General features: G+C 39.4%; 2 non-coding genes across 2 annotated transcripts; both read right to left on the reverse strand.

Moving 5' to 3' along the window:
• Positions 1 to 12,929: 12,929 nt before the first annotated feature.
• LOC112768185 (small nucleolar RNA R71) lies at positions 12,930 to 13,037 on the reverse strand. The gene has a single exon (XR_003185622.1). It is a non-coding gene; the product is annotated as a small nucleolar RNA R71 (small nucleolar RNA).
• Positions 13,038 to 18,749: 5,712 nt separating this feature from the next.
• On the reverse strand, positions 18,750 to 18,857 carry LOC112767916 (small nucleolar RNA R71). Its single transcript, XR_003185356.1, has one exon. It is a non-coding gene; the product is annotated as a small nucleolar RNA R71 (small nucleolar RNA).
• Positions 18,858 to 20,969: the final 2,112 nt, after the last annotated feature.

The following is a 20,969-nucleotide window of genomic DNA, read 5'->3' on the forward strand; positions in this document are numbered from 1 at the left end:
AGCTATGTTACCACCTATAGAGAGATGATGGATCCCAGGAATAGTTTGGAGTCTGTCCGGGCTGATTATGCCAAACTCCAAGGTCACCTTGTAGGCAGTGTTAATGCTACTTATGAGAATTTAAAGGAGCAAGTTTGAGTTCTTGCGCCAGAGCTTGACCTTTCCCTTTTTAGTCTGGACAACATTGTTAGGGATGGTAAGATTGTTCCTGATGATCCTGACGACGATGATGACATCGGCCCTCCTGCTGTATCTTCTGCCAAAACCTCTAATATTCTGCCCTCCTCTGCTTCAACTAAAGTTGCTCAACTGGAGTCTGATCCCGATGTTCAAATTCTGAACCGGGATGATGGAACAGTAGATGCGGTGCCCCTTCAGACTCGTCCTCCTTCACCCCGGGATGCTGCCACTGGAGAATCTTTGAATCCAATGTAGTTTTGTGAACTTTTGATGTGTATGGCCCGATCTGTGGGTCTTAAACTCTTTTCGGTTTGTAGTTTTGTTGTTTTGTTTTCTGAACACTTTAGTTGCTTTGCTGTTAGCAACTTTATTTTGGGAAAAACAAAGTATTTTCTTAGTCCTTTTGGGGTCGACTTCGGGTGGCCTCTTGAGCCTTGTTAATATTATAAGCTTGTTTCTTTTATTGTATGCTTGTCTGCACCTGTCCGATATCTTTTAAGTTCTTTTGGAGTGTTGGAACCTTGTCATCTGACCTCTTTTGATTGCCTTTGTATTTTCATACTTGTAGCTTGATTCTTTTGAGGTCGTGGATGTTTGGGTCCAACTTGTATGCCGACTTCCTCACTTTGGCCTGAAGTTATTTATAGTAATCCGTTTTGTTTGGACCTTTGTTAGGTCTTTGTTGAGGATTACTTTTTATAACGTTTTGGTTTTTGGGCCAACTTCTTTTATGTTGGTCCCTTCTAAGTTACTTCTAGTAATCCTCTTTCTTGGACCTTTGTTAGGTCTCTTTCAGGGATTACTTTTTATAACCTGTTTGTGGGAGGCCGACTTCATCATGTCGGTCTCTTCTAAGTTATTTCTAGTAATCCTCTTTTTGGACCTTTGTCAGGTCTCTTTTAGGGATTACTTTTTATAACTTGTTTGTGGGAGGCCGACTTCATCATGTCGGTCTCTTATAAGTTATTTCTAGTAATCCTCTTTTTGGACCTTTGTCAGGTCTCTTTTAGGGATTACTTTTCATAACTTCTTTGTGGGAGGCCGACTACATCATGTCGGTCTCTTCTAAGTTATTTCTAGTAATCCTCTTTTTTAGGGCTGGCCAGGCCTCTTTCCAGGGATTGACTTTTTATAACTTTGGTTATTGTGGTCGACTGATCCGACTTCTTTATGTCGACCTATCTTTTAAGTTATTTTTAGCAACCCATTTTATTAAGACCTCGTCAGGTCCATTCTATGGATCACTTTCGATAACTTCTTGCATTATTCTACTTTTGTTGCCTTTTCATCCTTGCCGATTTTGTCGAAGTTAGGTTTGATCCTTGTTTGGTCGACCTTTTGATGAATTTGGTTTTCATCTTCTTCGGTCTTTATTGTGATCGGACAGTGAATTTGATCTTCACTTTCTGCCGATCTTCTAGCTTTATAATCGGGCGATGAATTTTTTAGCGTTTCAGATTAATGCGTCTTGAGAATTTGTAGAAAATCTAAAAAAATTTTATTTAAAAGAAAATGCAGATATATACATGTGGAGCTTTATCCCTCTAAGTCGGGCAATTTGTAGATCTTGGCTTGGCACCTCATTATTAAACCTTTTCAGGAAAAAGAGTGCGCCTTATCCTAAGATCTTTATTACCTCTAACTATAGTACCTTCTTAGGTTGCAGGCGTGCCATAACCTAGGAAGCTCTCGCCCTTCGAGTTCGGACAATCTGTAGTAGCCCTTTCCTAGTACTTCTATGACTCAGTAGGGTCCTTTCCAATTCGCTGCCAGCTTTCCTTCTACAGGTCGAGTTGTTCCGATATCATTTCGGATTAGGATGAGGTCGTTCTCGGCAAAACCTCACGGCACTACCTTTTGATTGTATCTTGAAGCCATTCGACGTTTTAATGCCTCTTGCTTGATCCGAGCTCTTTCTCAGATTTCTGGAAGTAGGTCGAGTTCTTCCCTTTGAAGTTGGGAGTTGGCCTCTTCACTATAGTGAATCTCTCTGGGCGACCCTTCTTCGACCTCCACTGGGATCATTGCCTCCATCCCGTAAGCTAATCTGAAAGGTGATTCCTTTTTGGTGGAGTGTGGAGTTGTCCGATATGCCCATAGGACTTGTGGGAGCTCTTCGGCCCAGGCTTCCTTTGCCTCCTATAATCTCCGTTTTAGCCCAGCCAATATGACTTTGTTGGCAGCTTCGGCTTGTCCATTGGCCTGGGGATGTTCTACGGAAGTGAATTGGTGTTTTATGTTCAGATCGGCCACCAACTTTCTGAAGCCTGCATTTGTGAACTAGGTGCCGTTGTCTGTGGTGATGGAGTATGGAACCCCAAACTTTGTGACAATGTTTCTATATAGGAATTTTCGACTTCTTTGAGCAGTGGCGTTAGCTAGGGGTTCTACCTCGATCCATTTTGTGAAATAGTCTACCCCCACTATGAGAAATTTGACTTGTCCTGATCCCTGAGGGAAAGGTCTGAGAAGGTCGAGTCCCCATTTTGCGAATGGCCAAGGTGAGGTTACGCTGATGAGTTCCTCTGGCGGGGCGTTGTGAAAATTAGCATGTTTCTGACAAAGTTGACATGTCTTTACGAACTCTATGGCTTCTTTTGTAGTGTTGGCCAATAAAATCCGGCCCGGAGTACTTTTTTAGTAAGTGCCTGTGCTCCGAGATGATTGTCACAAATGCCACTGTGTACTTCTTCTAAAACTTCCTTTGTGTTTGAGGTCGGCACACATTTTAACAATGGTATTGAAATCCCTCTTTTGTATAGAGTATTGTTTATGATAGTGTAGTATTGTGCCTCTTGTTTTAACCTCTTTGCCTCCTTCTTATCTGTAGGAAGTGTTTCTATTTTGAGGTAGTTAATTATGGGAGTCATCTATCCTTGATCCAGACCTGTTATGGCTAGGATTTTTCTTCTTCTGAGATTGACGGGTTCTGCAGCATTTCCTGGATGAGGCTTCTATTGTTGCCCCCTGGTTTGGTGCTGGCTAGTTTTGAGAGTGCATCAACTCGGGCATTCTGTTCTCGGGGTATGTGGCGAACCTCATATTTCCCGAGTTGTCCGAGCTGTTCCCTGGTTTTGTCCAAGTACTTTTTCATGTTGGGATCCTTGGCTTGGTAGCTCCCTGTTATTTGTGAAGTGACCACCTGTGAGTCGCTAAAGATGATGAGCTTTTAAGCTCCAACCTCCTTAGCCAGCTTCAAACCAGCCAGTAGTTCCTCATACTCAGCTTGGTTGTTTGAGGCGGGAAACCCGAATTTGAGGGAAAGTTTGATTTGGGTTTCCTGGTCGCTTTCAATTATCACACTCGCGCCGCTTCCAGTTTTATTTGAGGAACCGTCTACATAGAGGTTCCATTCTGTAGGGATTTCCGGGGTGTCTGTGAATTCTGCAATGAAGTCGGCCAAATATTGCAATTTGATGGCTGTCCGAGCTTCATCTTGAAGGTCAAATTCAGACAACTCGACTGCCCATTGTAAGATTCTTCATGCTAAATCCGTTTTCTGCAGAATGTCTTTTATTGGCTGGTTGGTCCGAACCCTGATAATGTGGGCTTGGAAATATGGACAAAGTCGTCGAGATGTTAATATGAGAGCATAGACAAATTTTTCTATTTTTTGATAGTTCAGCTCGGATCCTTGTAATGCCTTGCTGATGAAGTATACAGGTTGTTGCCCATTGTCGTCTTCTTGGACTAGTGTTGAGGCTACTGCCTGATTTCCTACTGCGAGGTACAATATAAGTGGTTCTCCTTCCCGTGGCCGAGTTAGAATAGGTGGTTGTCCCAGGAATCTTTTGAAATCTTGGAAAGCTTGCTCGCACTCCATTGTCCATTCAAACCTTTTTCCCTTCCTTAGAATGGCGTAGAAGATGGGAGATCTTATTGCCGATCCAGCTAGAAATCTGGACAAGGCTGCCAACCTTCCATTGAGTTGTTGTACCTCTTTGACACAAGTCGGGCTTTTCATATCGAGTATTGCCCGGCATTTATCCAGATTTGCCTCGATTCCTCTTTGTGTGAGCATAAAACCCAAGAATTTGCCAGCTTCTACTGCAAAGGTGCATTTTGCAGGGTTAAGTCGCATGCCATGCCTTCTTATGGTGTCGAATACTTGGGTGAGGTCGGATAGTAACTGAAAACGAAACTCTCACGTGATCTAGAATTTTCACAAAAATATAATCGCGTTGTAAGTATAGCTTCCAGACCGACAAGAATTCCTTTCTTACAAATGTTTTGGTTGTTACAAGTAACAAATCCTTTAAAATTTATAACCGAAGTATTCAAACCTCGGGTCGTCTTCTTAAGGAATTGCAGGGAGGTATGTTCTTATTATTGGTTATGAGTTTTGTAAATTGGGGGTTTTTGAAATAAGGAGCAAGTAATTTAAATGACAAGAAAAATAAATTAATAATAATAAAATCTCTTGGCAAGGTATGAGAATTGAAAGTTCTATCCTAGTTATCCTTATCAGGAGTGATGAGAATTGGATTTTAATCCCACTTAGTTAAGTCAAGTGGACTAATTAATTTAATCCTCAAGTCCCAGTCAATCACTGTGGGAAGACTAGCTTCAGAGCGATCCAAATCAATCAGTAATCTGCCAATTTCAATCATTGATGAGTTTGACAACTCAAGTGTTACCAATTACTTAACCAAAGCCAAAAGGAAGAAAATATCTAAATTAAATTAAAAGCATCCATAACATAAATAAAGCAAAGCAATATCGAATCTGAAATACCTCAAATTATATTAATTAAGAAAATCAATCTAAACATAAAGAGTTCATAAACTAAATTGAGAAAATAAATAAAAGGAACATTAAACCTGGAAATTGAGAAGAAATAGTCCTAAGTCCTTTAAGAGGAATCCTAATCCTAAATCCTAAGAGAGAGGAGAGAACCTCTCTCTCTAAAAACTACATCTAAAATCTAAAATTATGTGTATGAAAGCATGATCTATGAATGAATGGATTCCGGCCCCCACTTTATAGCCTCTAATCTGTATTTTTTGGGCCGAAAACTGGGTCGAAAACAACCTAGAAATCGCTGGAGAAGAAATCTGCCACGCTGATTTTTGTCACTGCGACGCGTCCGCGTGGAGCACGCGTTCGCGTCATCTAGCGATATGGCCACTATGGCAAATTATATATCAAATCGAAGCCCCAGATGTTAGCTTTCCAACGCAACTGGAACCGTATCATTTGGACCTTTGTAGCTCAAGTTATGACCGTTTTAGTGCGAGAGGGTCAGGCTGACAGCTTTGCAGTTCCTTCAACTTCTTGTATTCCTTCCACTTTTGCATGCTTCCTTTCCACCCTCTAAGTCATTCCTGCCCTATAATCTCTGAAAACACTTAACACACATATCACGGCATCAAATGGTATAAAGAGGAATTAATATTAGCAAATATAAGTTCAAAGAAGCATGTTTTCAATCATAGCACAGAATCAGGAAGGAGAATTAAAGCCATGCATTTTGTGTGAACAAGTGTATGAAAGATTGATAAAATCCACTCAATTGAGCACAAGATAAACCATAAAATAGTGGTTTATCAGTAACGCATCTTCACTTTGTGTCTTTATTAACATGTCGTCCACATAGACTTCCATTGTTTTCCCGATGTGGTCTGTAAAAACCTTATTCATTAATCTCTGATACGTAGCTCCCGCGTTTTTGTGTCCAAAAGGCATGACGATGTAGCAGTAGTTTGCTTTTGGGGTTAGGAATGAGGTTTTTTCTTGGTCGGGTGGGTACATCAGGATTTGATTGTATCCCGAATAGGCGTCCATAAACGAGAGGTATTTGTATCCGGAGGAGGCATCCACCAGAGCGTCGACACTTGGGAGTGGATAGGGATCCTTTGGGCAGGCTTTGTTGAGATCAGTGTAGTCGGTGCACATCCGCCACTTCCCGTTTGATTTTTTCACCAAGACGACGTTAGCTAGCCATAGTGGGTACTTGACTTCTCTTATAAATCCTGCCTCCAATAGAGCTTGTACCTGCTCTTCCACAGCTTGGGATCGTTCTGGTCTGAGCTTTCTACATCTCTGTTGTACTGGCCGAGATCCCAGGTAGACTGCTAGCTTGTGGCACATTAACTTAGGGTCTATGCCTGGCATGTCTGCAGCCTTCCATGCAAAGAGGTCGACGTTATCTCGTAAGAACTGTACGAGTTATTCTTTTATGTCTCCTTTTAGGATTGTACCGATATTGGTTATTTTGTCCGGGATATCTCCGATCTGGACTTTTTCTACTTCACCTTTGGGTTGTGGACAGAGTTCTTCCCACCTCTGAACTCCACCGAGTTCGATGGTGTGGAATTCTTCTCCTCTGCCTCTAAGGCTTAGACTTTCATTATAACAGCGGCGCGCCGTCTTCTGGTCTGCTTTTATTGTAGCTATCCCTTCTGCAGTTGGGAACTTCATGCATAGATGTGGATTCGAGACTATTGCGCCGAGTTGATTTAATGTTGTTCGACCTATTAAGGCATTGTAGGCTGAACTCACGTCGACCACGATGTAGTATATTTTGAGCGTCCTTGGCTGGCTTCATATTCCAAAGGTCGTGTGTAGTGAGATGTATCTGAATGGTTGGACCGGAGCGTCTCCCAGCCCGAATAGGCTATTCGGATATGCTCTGAGTTCTTTTTCTTCCAGGTCGAGTTTGTCGAAGGCAGTTTTGAACAAGATGTCGGCCGAGCTTCCTTGGTCTACCAGTGTGCGGTGGAGATTTGCATTGACCAATATGATAGTTATGACCATGGGATCGTCATGTCCCGAGGTGATGCCGGCTGCATCCTCTTTAGTAAAAGTGATTGTGGGGATGTCAGGTGCTTCCTCTTTTCCCTTGATTATGATATACATCTTTAAGATATCTTTTTCGAGATGATTTGGAGATCCCTCCTCCCGCAAATCCTCCGTGTATTATGTGGACATGTCTCTCGGGTGTTCGAGGTGGTCGTTCAGCCTGCCCGACATCTTCGTCCCTTCTTCTTTTTCTTGGATCGTCTGCTCGGCTGGCTAAGTATCGATCTAACTTTCCCTCTCTTACCAGTTTTTCTATGATATTTTTAGGTCAAAACATTCATTGGTAGAATGTCCATAGATTCGATGGTATTCATAATATTTGGCCCGATTTCCTCCTCCCTTTTTGCTTTTGAGTGGTCGAGCTGGGGGTATCTTTTCAGTATGGCATACTTCTCGGTAGACATCTACAAGAGATACCCGAAGAGGGGTATAATTATGGTATTTCTTGATCTTTTCCCTATGTTGATCCTCTTTTTTCTTGGATTCTTTGTCCTTGTGGGAGGAGTAGGAGAATCCGGATTTTGAGGTCTCTCCTAGTCGAGAGTTTTTCTCCATGTTGATGTACTTCTCTGCTCGTTCCTGTACTTTGTTTAGAGATGTGGGATGTTTTTTTGATATAGAGTGGCTAAAAGGTCCCTCTCGCAAGCCATTGATGAGACCCATAATTGCTGCTTCTGTGGACAGACTTTGTATGTCCAGACATGCTTTGTTGAATCTTTCTATGTAGCTACGGAGACATTCCTGATCTCCTTGTTTGATTCCTAGTAGACTTGGGGCGTGCTTAGTTTTGTCTTTCTGAATGGAGAATCTGGCTAGAAACTTCTTGGCTAAGTCGTCGAAGCTGGAGATGGACGTAGGGGGTAGATTGTCGAACCATTTAATTGTCGTCTTTGTTAGGGTAGTCGGGAAGGCTTTGCAGCGGACTGCATCTGAGGTGTCAGTAAGGTACATTCGACTTCTGAAATTACTGAGATGATGACTAGGATCTGCTGTGCCATCGTATAGAGTCATGTCAGGAAGTTTGAAGTCCTTTGGGATTTTGGTCCTCATGATCTCCTTAGTGAATGGGTCTTGATCCTTGCGGGAGCTATCTTCGTGACCGGATCGAGTAGTTTTGGCCTTGAGATCTGCTTTGAGTTTTAGGAGCTTGTCCTCTAGCTCGCGGCATCGCGTAACTTCCCTTCGTAAGTCTCTCCCCGCTTCTCGTTGATGCTCCACCTCTTTTTCCAGCTATTTTAAGCGATCTTGAAGTGCCTCCATGGCTCCCGTATTTGGTGAATTCTTGTCGTTGTTAGGTTGAGGAATATCTTTTGGTGTGGTGTCCGTATTTTTGTGCGGCGTCCGGTCTTCTAGATCAGAGTCGTGATCGTTGTCATGGTCGTCCGCCATGATGGGATGACTTCCAGGATCCCCGACAACGGCACCAATGTTCCGAGGGTTACCTGAAACTGTAGGTCGATCTCGGACGAGATCTTTTGTACTGGTCGGAGCTGACGTGTCCGGCTGGTGGGTGGTGGCCGGAGCTGTCGTGTCCGACTTGTTGGACTGGCAATGCTGCTGATCCTTTGTCACCGGAGGGTGGTGGTACCTGCAAGGGACTCCGATGCTTAAGTTAGCAAGGGTATTAAGCAGGTTTTTAGTAGAATCAGAGTATGAGTTATACCTGGGTGCTCCAGTATATTTATAATAGTAGAGGATGACCTTTCTGGGGATAAGATAGTTATCTTATCTTATCTTATCTTTGAGTGAAGTCATCTTATCTTCAAGGGAACCGCCCTTATCTCTATAGGCATGGGATGCCTTTGGATTTGGGTCGTGTTCCTCTATCTGAGCCCTTTATTAGGCTTTTCTGTCAATTTGGCCGAGCTCTTTGAAAAGAAGTTGGATAGTCTGACCTGAAGAGGTTGGTCGCCTTGTCTCTAAATGATGAGCGGATAATTTATACGCTTTTTGGCATTGTTTTTAAGTAGTTTTAGTATAATTTAGTTAGTTTTTACTATATTTTTATTAGTTTTTATTCAAAATTCGCATTTCTAAACTTTACTATGTGTTTGTGTATTTTTCTGTGATTTCAGGTATTTTCTGGCTGAAATTGAGGGACCTGAGCAAAAATCTGATTCAGAGGCTGAAAAAGGACTGCAGATGCTGTTGGATTCTGACCTCTTTGCACTCGAAGTGGATTTTCTGGAGCTACAGAAACCTAATTGACACGCTCTCAATTGGGTTGGAAAGTAGACATCCAGGGCTTTCCAGCAATATATAATAGTTTATACTTTACCCAAGTTTTGACGACGCAAACTGGCGTTCAAACACCAACTTCCTGCCCTCTTCTGAAGTTAAACGCCAGAAACAGGTTACAAACCAAAGTTAAACGTCACAAACAGGCTGCAACCTGGCGTTTAACTCCAAGAGAAGTCTCTACACGTGTAAAGCTCAATGCTCAGCCCAAGCACACACCAAGTGGGCCCGGAAGTAGATTTCTGCATCATTTACTTATCTCTGTAAACCCTAGTAACTAGTTTAGTATAAATAGGACTTTTTACTATTGTATTTACATCTTTAGATCATTTTTGAGACTATCTTTGTATCACTTTTGATATGTTGATCACGTTTAGGGGGCTGGCCATTCGGCCATGCTTGGACCATTATCACTTATGTATTTTCAACGGTGGAGTTTCTACACCCCATAGATAAAGGTGTGGAGCTCTGCTGTTCTTCATGAATTAATGCAAAGTACTATTGTTTTTCTATTCAATTTAAGCTTATTCTTATTCCAAGATATTCACTCGCACTTCAACCTGATGAATGTGATGATCCGTGACACTCATCATCATTCTCACCTATGAACGCGTGCTTGACAACCACTTCCGTTCTATCTGCAATAGCTTGAGTGTGTATCTCTTAGCCTCCATTCTGAAAGATCGGAGTCTTCGTGGTATAAGCTAGAATCATTTGGCAGCATTCTTGAGATCCGGAAAGCCTAAACCTTGTCTGTGGTATTCCGAGTAGGATCTGGGAAGGGGTGACTGTGACGAGCTTCAAACTCACGAGTGTTGGGCATAGTGACAGACGCAAAAGGATCAATGGATCCTATTCCAACATGATCGAGAACCAACAGCTGATTAGCCATGCGATGACAGTGCAGATGGACCATTTTCACTGAGAGGACGAACGGTAGCCATTGACAACGGTGATCCCCCAACATATAGCTTGCCATGGAAAGGAGTATGAATGATTGAATGAAGGCAGTAGGAAAGCAGAGATTCAGAAGGAACAAAGCATCTCAATACGCTTATCTGAAATTCTCACCAATGAACTACATAAGTATCTCTATCTTATTTTATATTCTATTTATCTTTTAATTACCAAAACCTCATAACCATTTGAATCTGCCTGACTGAGATTTACAAGATAACCATAGCTTGCTTCAAGCCAACAATCTCCGTGGGATCGACCCTTACTCACGTAAGGTTTATTACTTGGACGACCCAGTGCACTTGCTGGTTAGTTGTGCGGAGTTGTGAAAAAGAATTGAGATTACAATCGTGCGTACCAAGTTGTTGGCGCTGTTGATATCACAATTTTGTGCACCAAGTTTTTGGCGCTGTTGCCGGGAATTGTTCGAGTATGGACAACTGACGGTTCATCTTGTTGCTCAGATTAGGTAATTTTATTTTACTTTTAAACTTCTTATTCTTTTTATTTTCGAAAAAAAATTTCAAAAAAATTTTTCTATTTTATTCATCAAAATTTTTAAGAATGAATTCTAGAGTTTCATGAGATATGTTGAATCCTGGCTGGCTGTTAAGCCATGTCTAATCTTTTGGATCGAGGTTTCACTTATCCTTAGAAGAGCTTCTTTGTCTTTCTCATCAATTTAGCTGTTCTATGTAATGATCTGCTAAAGCTTGGCTGGCCATTGGCCATGTCTAGTGTTTTGGACCGAAGCTTACACTGAAAGCTTGGCTGGCTAGTAAGCCATGTCTAATTCCTGGACCGGAGTTTTAGACTAACATTGCATGATTCCTGGAATTCTTATTAAAAATTTTGAATTTCTTTATTTTTCTTTTCCAAATTAATTTTCGAAAAAAATACAAAAAATTTTAGTAAAATCATAAAAACCAAAAATTTTGTGTTTCTTGTTTGAGTCTAGTGTCAATTTTTAAGTTTGGTGTCAATTGCATCTTTTTAGTTTCCTAAAAATTTTCGAAAATTCATGCATGTGTCCTTCATAATCTTCAAGTTGTTCTTGATGATTTTCTTTATTTGATCTTTGCATTTTCATGTTTTGTGTCTTTTCTTGTTTTTCATATTCAATTTCAATTTGTTAGTGTCGAAACATTGAATATTTCTAAGTTTGGTGTCTTGCATGTGTGTCTTTTCTTAAAAATTTTCAAAAATAAGTTCTTGGTGTTCATCTTGACATTCAAAGTGTTTTTGCATGCATTTCTTATTTTGATCTTAAAATTCTAATGTTTTAAGTCTTTTTATTGTTTTTCTCTTTCTTCATTAAAAATTCAAAAATCAAAAAAATATCTTTCCCTTATTCTTCTCATAAATTTCGAATATTTGAGTTGACTTATTCAAAAATTTTTAAAATTTAGTTGTTTCTTATGAGTCAAGTCAAATTTTCAATTTAAAAATCGAATCTTTTCAAAACTTTTCAAAAATCAAATCTTTTTCATTTTTCTTTTATGATTTTCGAAAATTTTTAAAATGATTTTCAAAATCTTTTTCTTAATTTCATTTCATAATTTCAAAATCTTTACTAACAATTAATGTGATTTATTCAAAAATTTTAAAGTTTGTTACTTGCCTATTAAGAAAGGTTCAATCTTTAAATTTTAGAATCATATCTTTTAGTTTCTTGTTAGTCAAGTAATCAACTTTAATTTCAAAATCAAATCTTTTTAAATTTCTTTTTCAAATCTTTTTCAAAATGTTTTTCAATTATATCTTTTTCAAAACTTAATTTCGAAATCTTTTCTAACTTCTTATCTTTTCAAAATTGATTTTCAAATATTTTTCAATTAACTACTTAACTTTTTGTTTGATTTTTAAAATTCTTATCTTTTTTTCAAAACCATCTAACTACTTTTCTCTCTCTAATTTTTGAAAATTATTAACTTCTTTTTTTAAAATTCCTTTTTAATTAACTAATTATTTCAATTATTAATTTTAATTTTATTTCTCTTTTTAATTTTTGAATTTTAACTAATAATTAAAATAAAAACAAAAATATTTTTCCTTTTTTTTTAATTATTTTCGAACCCTCTCTCCCTCTCTGTGTTCGAATTCTTTATCTTCTCTTTTCTTCATTCTACTCTTCTATTCGTCTACTCACATAAAGGAATCTCTATACAGTGACATAGAGGATTCCTTTTCTTTGCTATTCTCTTCTTTTTCATATGAGCAGGAACAAGGATAAGAACATTCTTTTTGAAGCTGATCCTCAACCTGAAAGGACTCTGAAGAGGAAGCTAAGGAAAGCTAAGGCACAACCCTCTGGAGAGGACCTGACAGAAATTTTCGAAAAAGAAGGAGACATGGCCAAACCCAATAACAATGGTGGAGATGCAAGGAAGATGCTTGGTGACTTTATTGCATCCTCTTCTAACTTCTATGGAAGAAGCATCTCAATTCCTGCCATTGGAGCAAACAACTTTGAGCTTTAGCCTCAATTAGTTTCTCTAATGCAACAGAATTGCAAGTTTCATGGACTTCCATTGGAAGATCCCCATCAGTTCTTAGCTGAATTCTTGCAAATTTGTGACACTGTCAAGACCAATGGAGTTGATCCCGAGGTCTACAGGCTTATGCTTTTCCCTTTTGCTGTAAGAGACAGAGCTAGAACATGGTTGCATTCACAACCTAAGGAAAGCCTGAACTCTTGGGAAAAGCTAGTCAGTGCTTTCCTGGCCAAATTCTTTCCACCTCAAAAGATGAGCAAGCTTAGAGTGGAAATCCAAACCTTCAGATAGAAGGAAGGTGAGTCCCTCTATGAAGCTTGGGAAAGATATAAGCAATTGATCAAAAGGTGTCCTTCTGACATGCTTTCAGAATGGAGCATCATATGTATATTCTATGATGGTCTGTCTGAGTTGTCAAAAAAATGTCATTGGACCATTCTGCAGGAAGATCTCTTCATCTAAAAACCCCTGCAGAAGCTCAAGAACTCATTGAAATGGTTGCAAATAACCAGTTCATGTACACCTCTGAGAGGAATCCTGTAAACAATGGGACGCCTCAGAAGAAGGGAGTTCTTGAAATTGATACTCTGAATGCCATATTGGCTCAGAACAAAATATTGACTCAGCAAGTCAATATGATTTCTCAAAGTCTGAAGGGATTGCAAGCTGCATCCAACGGTACTAAAGAAGCATCTTCTGAAGAAGAAGCTTATGATCCTGAGAACCCTGCAATGGTAGAGGTGAATTACATAGGAGAACCCTATGGAAACATCTATAATCCTTCATGGAGAAATCATTCAAATTTCTCATGGAAGGACCAATAGAAGCCTCAACAAGGCTTCAACAATAATGGTGGAAGAAATAGGTTTAGCAATAGCAAGCCTTTTTCATCATCTTCTCAGCAACAGACAGAGAATTCTGAACAGAGCCATTCTGGCCTGGCAGCCATAGTCTCTGATTTATCCAAGACCACACTAAGTTTCATGAATGAAACAAGGTCCTCCATTAGAAATTTGGAGGCACAGGTGGGTCAGCTGAGTAAGAAGATTACTGAAACTCCTCCCAATACTCTCCCAAGCAATACAGAAGAAAATCCCAAGAGAGAGTGCAAGGCCATAACCATGACCAACATGGCCGAACCTGGAGAGAGTGAGGAGGACGTGAGTCCTAGTGTGAAAAGCCTCATAGGACGTCCTCTGGACAGAAAGGAGTTTCTCTTTGAGGAACCAAAGGAATCTAAGGCTCATACAGAGACCATAGAGATTCCATTGAACTTCTTTCTGCCATTCATGAGCTCTAATGAATATTCTTCCTCTGAAGAGGATGAAGACATCACTAAAGAGGATGAAGACATCACTGAAGAGCAAGTTGCTAAGTATCTAGGAGCAATCATGAAGCTGAATGCCAAGTTATTTGGTAATGAGACTTGGGAGGATGAATCCCCTTGCTCACCAATAAACTGAATGCATTAATGAGGCAGACATTACCTCAGAAGAAACCGGCTCCCAAAAAATTCTTTATACCTTGTACCATAGGAACCATGATCTTTGAGAAGGCTCTGTTTGACCTGGGGTCAGGGATAAACCTCATGCCACTCTCTGTAATAAAGAAACTAGGAACCTTTGAGGTACAAGCTGTAAGAATCTCACTAGAGATGGCAGACAAATCAATGAAACAGGCTTATGGACTAGTAGAGGACGTGCTAGTGAAGGTTGAAGGCCTTTACATCCCTGCTGATTTCATAATCCTAGACACTGGGAAGGATGAGGATGAATCCATCATCCTTGGCAGACCCTTCCTAGCCAAGCAAAAACTATGATTGATGTTAACAGAGGAGAGTTGGTCCTTCAGTTGAATGAGGACTACCTTGTATTCAAGACTCAAGGTTCTCCCTCTGTAACCATGGAGAGGAAGCATGAAAAGTTTCTCTCAATACAGAGTCAAACAAAACCCCCACATTCAAACTCTAAGTTTGGTGTTGGGAGGCCACAACCAAACTCTAAGTTTGGTGTTGAGAGGCTGATGAGCGGATAATTTATACGCTTTTTGGCATTGTTTATAGTATGTTTTTAGTAGAATCTAGTTACTTTTACGGATGTTTTCATTAGTTTTTATGTTAAAATTCACATTTCTGGACTTTACTATGAGTTTGTGTGTTTTTCTATGATTTCAGGTATTTTCTGGCTAAAATTGAGGGACTTGAGCAAAAATCAGATTCAGAGGTTGAAGAAGGACTGCTGATGCTGTTGGATTCTGACCTCCCTGCACTCAAAATGGATTTTCTGGAGCTACAAAACTCAAAGTGGCGTGCTTCTAATTGCGTTGGAAAGTAGACATCCAGAGCTTTCCAGCAATATATAATAGTCCATACTTTGCCCAAGTTTAGATGACTAAAACTGGCGTTCAACGCCAGCTCTTTGCCCAATTCTGGCGTCCAGCGCCAGAAACAAGTTGCAAAGTGGAGTTTAACGCCCAAACTGGCACCAAAACTGACGTTCAACTCCAGGAATGACCTCTACACGTGTAACACTCAAGCTCAGCCCAAGCACACACCAAGTGGGCCCCGGAAGTGGATTTATGCATCAATTACTTACTTCTGTAAACCTTAGTAGCTAGTTTATTATAAATAAGACTTTTTACAATTGTATTAGACATCCTGGATTGTATTCTGATCCTTTGATCACGTTTTGGGGGCTGGCCTCTCGGCCATGCCTGGACCTTTCACTTATATATTTTCAACGGTAGAGTTTCTGCATTCCATAGATTAAGGTGTGGAGCTCTGCTGTTCCTCAAAGATTAATGCAAAGTACTACTATTTTCTATTCAATTCAACTTATTCCGCTTCTAAGATATTCATTCACACTTCAACCTGAATGTGATGAATGTGACAATCATCATCATCCCCTATGAACGCGTGCCTGACAACCACTTCCGTTCTACATTAGATTGAATGAGTATCTCTTAGATCTCTTAATCAGAATCTTCGAGGTGTAAGCTAGAATGATAGCGGCATTCAAGAGAATCCGGAAAGTCTAAACCTTGTCTGTGGTATTCCGAGTAGGATTCAATGATTGAATGACTGTGACGAGCTTCAAACTCGCGAGTGCTGGGCGTAGTGACAGACGCAAAAGGAGGGTGAATCCTATTCCAGCATGATCGGGAACCTCAGATGATTAGCCGTGCTGTGACAGGGCATCTTGGACCATTTTCACAAGAGGAGGGGATGTAGCCACTGACAACGGTGATGCCCTTACATAAAGCCAGCCATGGAAAGGAGTAAGACTGATTGGATGAAGACAGCAGGAAAGTAGAGGTTCAGAGGAACGAAAGCATCTCTATGCGCTTATCTGAAATTCTCACCAATGATCTACATAAGTACTTCTATCCTTATTTTATTATTAATTTCGAAAACTCCATAACCATTTTATATCCGCCTGACTGAGATTTACAAGGTGATCATAGCTTGCTTCATACCAACAATCTCCGTGGGATTCGACCCTTACTCACGTAAGGTATTACTTGGACGACCCAGTGCACTTGCTCGTTAGTTATGCGAAGTTGTGAAGATATGTTTAGACCATGGTTCTATGCATCCGTTTTTGGTGCCATCGCCAGGGAATCAATTTCGAACAATAATTCACAACCTGAGTAACAATTTCGCATACCAAGTTTTTGGCGCCGTTACCGGGGATTGTTTGAGTTTGGACAACTGACAGTTCATCCTGTTGCTCATATTAGGTAATTTTCTTTTCATTTTCTTTTCAAAAAGTTTTCAAAAAATTTTTCAAAAAAAAAAATTCTTTCAAAAATTTCTCCTTTGTTTTCGAAAAAAAAAATAAATAAAAATGTTTTCAAAAAGAAAAAAAAATATATTTTTCTTCAGAATTTTTAAGAATGAATTCTAGTGTTTCATGAAGCATGTTGAAGCATGGCTGGCTGTAAAGCCATGTCTAATTCCTGTGTAGGGCATGTCAGGCGTGTCATGTCTGAGTTACATACTAAAGCTTGGCTGGCTATTAAGCCATGCCTGACCCTTTGATTGGAGCTTTAGGCTAAAGAGCATAAGATTCCTAGAATTCATATTAAAAATTTTGGAATCCTTATTTTTCTTTTTCAAAATGATTTTCAAAAAAAAATTTATAAGAAAATACAAAAAAAAAATTTTTTTGTGTTCATGTTTGAGTCTTGAGTCATGTTATAAGTTTGGTGTCAATTGCATGTGCATCTTGCATTTTTTGAAAATTCATGCATTCATAGTGTTCTTCATGATCTTCAAGTTGTTCTTGGTAAGTCTTCTTGTTTGATCTTGATGTTTTCTTGTTTTGTGTTGTATGGTGTTTTTCATATGCATTCTTGCATCCATAGAGTCTAAGCATCAAAGATTTCTAAGTTTGGTGTCTTGCATGTTTTTCTTGCATAAAAAATTTTTTTTTTTCAAAAATATGTTCTTGATGTTCATCATGATCTTCATAGTGTTCTTGGTGTTCATCTTGACATTCATAGCATTCTTGCATGCATTCATTGTTTTGATCCATAACTTTCATGCATTGCATCATTTTTCTTGTTTTTCTCTCTCAACATAAAAATTCAAAAATCAAAAAAATATCTTTCCCTTTTTTCTCTCTTAAAATTTCGAAAATTAGATTTGACTTTTTCAAAAAATTTTAAAATCTAGTTGTTTTTATGAGTCAAATCGAATTTTCAATTTAAAAAAATCTTATCTTTTTCAAAATCTTTTTCAAAAATCAAATCTTTTTTCAATTTTTTTAGTTATTTTCGAAAATTTCAAAAATATTTTTCAAAAATCTTTTTCTTAATTTTACATCATATTTTCGAAAATAACATCATCAATTAATGTTTTGATTCAAAAATTTCAAGTTTGTTACTTACTTGTTAAGAAAGATTCAAACTTTAAGTTCTAGAATCATATCTTGTGATTTCTTGTGAATCAAGTCATTAATTGAGATTTTAAAAAATCAAATCTTTTTCAAAAACTAATTTCAATCATATCTTTTCAAAAATATCTTCTTATCTTATCTTTTTCAAAAATTTGATTTCAAAATATCTTTTCTAACTTCTTATCTTCTTATCTTTTCAAAATTGATTTTCAAAATTTGTTTCAACTAACTGACTAACTTTTTGTTTGTTTCTTACCTTTTTCAAAACTACCTAACTAACTCTCTCTCTCTCTAATTTTCGAAAATATCTTCCCTCTTTTTCAAAATTTCTTTTTAATTAACTAATTATTTTAATTCTTGATTTCTAATTTTTCGAAAAATTACTAACCTTTTTCAAAAACTATTTTTGAAAATCACTAACTCTTTTTCAAAAATTATTTTCGAAAATCCTCTCCCTCTCTCATCTTATTCTATTTATTTATTCATCTACTAAAATCTCTTCCTCACATCACTCACCAAATTCGAACCCCCTCCTCTATCTGTGTTCGAATTTTTTCTTCTTCTCTTCTTCTACTAACAATAAGGAACCTCTTTACTGTGACATAGAGGATTCCTCTTCTTTTCTTTTTCTCTTCTCTTTCTTATGAGCAGGGACAAAGAAAAAGGCATTCTTGTTGAAGCTGATCCAGAACCTGAAAGGACTTTGAAGAGGAAACTAAGAGAAGTTAAATTACAACAATCCAGAGACAACCTTATTGAAAATTTCGAACAAGTAAAAGAGATGGCAGCCGAACCCAACAACAATAATGCAAGGAGAATGCTTGGTGACTTTACTGCACCAAATTCCAATTTACATGGAAGAAGCATCTCCATTCCTGCTATTGGAGCAAACAATTTTGAGCTGAAACCTCAGCTAGTTTCTCTGATGCAGCAGAACTGCAAGTTTCATGGACTTCCATCTGAAGATCCTTTTCAGTTCCTAACTGAATTCTTGCAGATCTGTGATACTGTTAAGACTAATGGAGTAGATCCTGAAGTCTACAAGCTCATACTTTTCCCTTTTGCTGTAAGAGACAGAGCTAGAATATGGTTGGACTCTCAACCCAAAGACAGCCTGAACTCTTGGGATAAGCTAGTCACGACTTTCTTAGCCAAGTACTTTCCTCCTCAAAAGCTGAGCAAGCTTAGAACGGATGTTCAAACCTTCAGACAGAAAGAAGGTGAATCCCTCTATGAAGCTTGGGAAAGATACAAGCAGCTGACCAAAAAGTGTCCTTCTGACATGCTTTCAGAATGGACCATCCTGGATATATTCTATGACGGTTTATCTGAGCTATCAAAGATGTCATTGGATACTTCTGCAGGTGGATCCATTCACCTAAAGAAAACGCCTGCAGAAGCTCAAGAACTCATTGACATGGTTGCTAATAACCAGTTCATGTACACTTCTGAGAGGAACCCTGTGAGTACTGAGACGCCTATGAAGAAGGGAGTTCTTGAAATTGATACTCTGAATGCCATATTGACTCAAAATAAAATATTGACTCAGCAAGTCAATATGATTTCTCAGAGTCTGAATGGAATGCAAGCTGCATCCAACAGTACTCAAGAGGCATCTTCTGAAGAAGAAGCTTATGATCCTGAGAACCCTGCAATAGTAGAGGTAAATTACATGGGTGAACCTTATGGAAACACCTATAATCCATCATAGAGAAATCATCCAAATTTCTCATGGAAGGATCAAAAGCCTCAACAAGGCTTTAACAGGTTTAGCAATAGCAAGCCTTTTCCACCATCCACTCCGCAACAGATAGAGAATTCTGAGCAGAATCCATCTAGCTTAGCAAATTTAGTCTCTGATCTATCTAAGGCCACTGTAAGTTTCATGAATGAAACAAGGTCTTCCATTAGAAATTTGGAAGCACAAGTGGGCCAGCTGAGTAAAAGGATCACTGAAATCCCTCCTAGTACTCTCCCAAGCAATACAGAAGAAAATCCAAAAGGAGAGTGCAAGGCCATTGAATTGATCACCACGGCCGAACCTGTAAGGGAAGGAGAGGACGTGAATCCCAAGGGGGAAGACCTCCTGGGACGTCCAGTGATCAATAAGGAGTTTCCCTCTGAGGAACCAAAGGAATCTGAGACTCATCTAGAGACCATAGAGATTCCATTGAACCTCCTTATGCCATTCATGAGCTCTGATGAGTATTCCTCTTCTGAGGAGAATGAGGATGTTACTGAAGAGCAAACTGCCAAGTTTCTTGGTGCAATCATGAAGCTGAATGCCAAATTATTTGGTATTGAGACTTGGGAAGATGAACCTCCCTTGTTCACCAATGAACTAAGTGATCTGGATCAACTGACATTACCTCAGAAGAAACAGGATCTTGGAAAGTTCATAATACCTTGTACCATAGGCACCATGATCTTTAAGGCTCTGTGTGAGCTTGGTTCAGGGATAAACCTCATGCCCCTCTCTGTAATAGAGAAACTGGGAATCTATGGGGTGCAAGCTGCTAAAATCTCATTAGAGATGGCAGATAATTCAAGAAAACAGGCTTATGGACAAGTAGAGGACGTGTTAGTAAAGGTTGAAGGCCTTTACATCCCTACTGATTTCATAGTCCTAGATACTGGAAAGGAAGAGGATGAATCCATCATCCTAGGAAGGCCTTTCCTAGCCACAGCAAGAGCTGTGATTGATGTGGACAGAGGAGAATTGATCCTTCAATTAAATAAGGACAACCTTGAGTTTACAACTCAAGGATCTCTCTCTGCATCCATGGAGAGGAAGCAGAAAAAGCTTCTCTCAAAGCAGAGTCAACTAAAGCCCCCACAGTCAAACTTTAAGTTTGGTGTTGGGAGGCCACAACCATACTCTAAGTTTGGTGTCAAACCCCCATATCCAAACTCTAAGTTTGGTGTTGGGAGGTCTCAACAAAGCTCTGCACATTTGTGAGGCTCCATGAGAGCCCACTGTCAAGCTATTGACATTAAAGAAGCGCTTGTTGGGAGGCAACCCAATGTTTATTTATCTAATTTTATTTTTGTTTTTCATGTTTTCTTAGGTTCATGATCATGTGGAGTCACAAAATAAACAAAAAATTTAGAAATGGAATCAAAAACAGCAGAAGAAAAATCACACCTTGGAGGAAGCACCTGTCTGGCGTTCAACGCCAGAACAGAGCATGGTTCTGGCGCTGAACGCCCAAAATGGGCAGTATCTGGGCGCTGAACACCCAAAATGGGTAGCATCTGGGCGTTGAACGCCAGAATTGCACCCTGGAGAAGAGCTGGCGCTGAACGCCCAGAACAAGCATGGTTTTGGCGTTCAACGTCAGAAATGGGCAACAAATGGGCGTTGAACGCCCAAAATGGGCACCAACCTAGCGCTGAACGC

This window comes from Arachis hypogaea, chromosome 17 (genome assembly GCF_003086295.3).
Source record: "Arachis hypogaea cultivar Tifrunner chromosome 17, arahy.Tifrunner.gnm2.J5K5, whole genome shotgun sequence".
NCBI lineage: Eukaryota > Viridiplantae > Streptophyta > Magnoliopsida > Fabales > Fabaceae > Arachis > Arachis hypogaea.